The sequence below is a fragment of the Cydia pomonella genome, chromosome 16 (genome assembly GCF_033807575.1).
Source record: "Cydia pomonella isolate Wapato2018A chromosome 16, ilCydPomo1, whole genome shotgun sequence".
NCBI classification, from domain to species: domain Eukaryota; kingdom Metazoa; phylum Arthropoda; class Insecta; order Lepidoptera; family Tortricidae; genus Cydia; species Cydia pomonella.
The window spans coordinates 16,401,698-16,405,338 of NC_084718.1; positions in this window are offsets into that span (position 1 = coordinate 16,401,698).

The following is a 3,641-nucleotide window of genomic DNA, read 5'->3' on the forward strand; positions in this document are numbered from 1 at the left end:
GTCAAGGTAGTTATGTTGCCATGTGCAAAATAACACAAGCTATTTGAGTTTCATTTAAAGACGCATTCGATGGTTCAAATCGATTTGTAATAAAAGTCGATTATGATTTTATTCTAAACTTTTTAAATTTCGTTATCGTATCCTGCAACTCTTATCGCATTCACAAATATGGAAATGCGATAGAAAGTCAGATAATGAAATTTCGATTTTCGTTTTTGCGGTAGGCCCTCTGATCTAGACACGATAAATAAGCTTTTCTTAGTCCCCTAACACAAGTGCTTTCGTTCACATGTCAGATACTCCTGAAATAGGCAACATCTTGAAGGACTTAACAACTGGGCTATAACCGCGAAAATCGAAATTCGTCAATTGCGGGCATTTTTCTCTGTCACTCTAATTACGTCTTAATGAGAGTAAAAGGGAAAGATCCCCGCAATTTGCGAATTTCGATTTTCGCGGTAGGCCCCCTGGAGTCTCCTTTGAGTTTAAGAGCTTACCCCACTGTCGAAAACCTCAGCCAATGGTAATATGTATTATATGGACTGACGTTAAAAAAACCATACAAACACGCAAAATACACGATACATAAATCAAATAGTACATAGTCATACATACCACACGTTTAACGTGCCCCTCCCCCGCAAACATCGGTAGACTGTTTTATTTTGTACAGTTTGTAAGTTAATAAAAACAAATGAATTTTAAAACTTTTTATTTTCCGTATTGAACATCACTCTCATCAGGTTTGTTATTCTTCTTCTTCCTCGGAGGGTGTGGTAACTTGTAGTGCACGGTCCGCACGTGCAGATTCATGCTGGTGGAGTATTTGAACTTCTTGCCGCACATCGAACATTCGTATGGAGTCACTCCAGTGTGCACCTGTAAAACAATGAAAATAATAAATTAAAAAAAAAAACATTATAGCATGCTAAATACATAAGTACTTAATTTATTTATATTTTTCATGATTAATTTTTGTCACACAATATTAATTGACGGTTCGACAGTATTGCTTCCATTTTACTGATGGAAATTGCAAAACTAAATAATTCCACCACCAATCACGGCCACAGAAAAAATATTTTTCACCATACCAACTGGTAAAGGCTCTTAAGTACCGATACTTCAAAACTGATCGAAAAGTTGCATTCTATTCTGTTGTAAACGGTATAGCGGGAGGGTTGAGTCAAACACACGTATAGATAGTATCGTAGCTATTTAATGACTGCCCGGCGCGGACGCAGCCGCGCGTTATATCTACGTTTACTACATTCCCTCCACCTTAACCTAAAAATACTTCTTAAAGTCTACAATGTTTTTGTTCCGCTTCAAATATCCTTCCCGGTAAGGTTCCCTCTCCGCCGGGATATCGACAACTGCCTGGTCGGCGACGGAACCGCCCGTTGCACCGGGTGATGCGCTCGTTGCAACGGGTGGTGCGCCCGTGGCAAGGCTCTCGTGGCAGTCCGACCACAAGAACGCATCAGTGCCGTCGTTAGGTTCGGCCGGTGATGGCGGTGCTGGCGCAGGCTTGCTCTGGCCAGGTACCGCTGCTGCAGATTCTGGCTCGACTGCACTGAGCGTGCGACAGCGCTGACCTGCGTGCTTGGGTGGTACTTGCTCGTCAAAAATGATGACGGGTGTTGCGTCCTCCTCCGGCTCTCTAATGCTTGAATTAGTCGGCTGCTTCTCCAGATCATCCGCTGTACACTCCCTCCCCCTATATTTGAGGAGTTGATTGGCATGTTTTTTTTCTAATTTACCAGAGTTCGAAATTCTTACTAAAAATAATGTCCGGCCTATCTTCTTCACAATAACACCACGTACCCAGAATGTCTTTTTATTTACTACACTTTGCACTAACACTGACTCTTCTAATTCGAATTCTACGTGACGGTTACCAGAGTAGTATTCACGCTGCAAACACTGTTTTTCTTTGACTACTTTATCGAGTGTTGGGTCGGAAGGCGATAAGACGGCAGGTTTGAGCAAATCCAGGCTACACCTCAGTTTACGTCCGAATAACACCTCCGCGGGAGATCTGTTAGTCGTACTATGAATAGAATTCCGGTAACGCAACAAGAAATCCTGCAATTTAATATTTATATTTTTAGGGCTAGTCCCTGACATAATTATAGCTCTAATCGATTTTTTTATTATTTTTACATAGCTCTCCGCTTGACCATTGCTGGCCGCGTTATAAGCCGGCGCAGTGATCAGTTCGATTTTATTACGCGAGCAAAATTCTTTAAATTCCGATGACACAAAGGACGTGCCATTGTCCGAGACAATCGTATTAAATAGCCCAAACCGCGCCATCACTTCGCAAAGCTTATCAATGACCACCCGCGAACCATAAACCCTCCTCCCAACCTCATCCCATGAATCTAATCCCATCCTCGTCGCCACTGTTGTAAACGGTATAGCGGGAGGGTTGAGTCAAACACACGTATAGATAGTATCGTAGCTATTTAATGACTGCCCGGCGCGGACGCAGCCGCGCGTTATATCTACGTTTACTACATATTCACATGTGTGGTAATGTAAATTTTGAGTTGTTTCCGTATGTTGGCTGGTAGACTTGACTATTTTCCAACATCTAATGATGATTTTGAATGATGAATATTTAACAACATTAATTTTGAATTGTTTTGATTTTGTTTGATATTTTACAGTAAGTATTTTCCTTGCGTTGTTGTGGTGAAAAAATTAGTGTTTCACACGGTAGCAAAGTTTGTTTAACCCTCATGCCTTGAAACCCTCGCAACGCTCAATATTCCATTATCGAACCACACGCTACGCTCATGGTTCAATTTTGGAATCTTTCGCTTGCTCAGGTATCAATTTTAAATTAGCACGAGGGGTTAAACAATAGCTTTGCCCCCTTATAAAACAAATAACTATTTTATCACACTTGCTCGAAAAAGATCTTATTTCATGCGGGTGTGGTGATGACAATTAAGGCCTATTTTGTTCCAGCGGGAGTTATGGATTGAAAAAAAAAAGCTGTAACTCCCGGAGTTATAGCTTTTTTTTTCATCTTCCAGATTTTAATTGCAATATTTTTTTATTTCAATGGCTTCCCGCACTTTTCTGTTTAAAGTGTTTGTTTGTGTGTTTAAAATCATAAATCATTTTTATTCCAGACAACATTGATCCATAGGTATATACATTTACAATAAAAATTAAAAATAAATTAAATTAGGTGTATAACAGAAAATTTCTTAACTAGACATTAAAACTAAATTAACTGAGCATTTGATAATTGATCAAATAAAAATAACTTGACAATTCATTGATAGGTAATAATAAAATTCAATGATTATTAAAAGATTAAAATTGAAATTAAAATAAAAGTTAAAACGCATAAAGATATGCGCATTGCGCAGTCAAATTTAGTTAAAATGTCAAAACTTAAAACTGAGAAGCAAATAAAATTTGGTGTATAACATAAAAATTCATGATTAGACATTCAAATTAAATTAACTGAGCATTTCGTAATTGATAAAATATAAAATAACTTGACAATTAATTGATAGCTACGTAATAATAAAATTCATTGATTATCAAAAGATTAAAAATTATGAACCATAAAATTGGAATTAAATTTAAAGTTAAATGCTGTAAAGGCATGCGCAGTC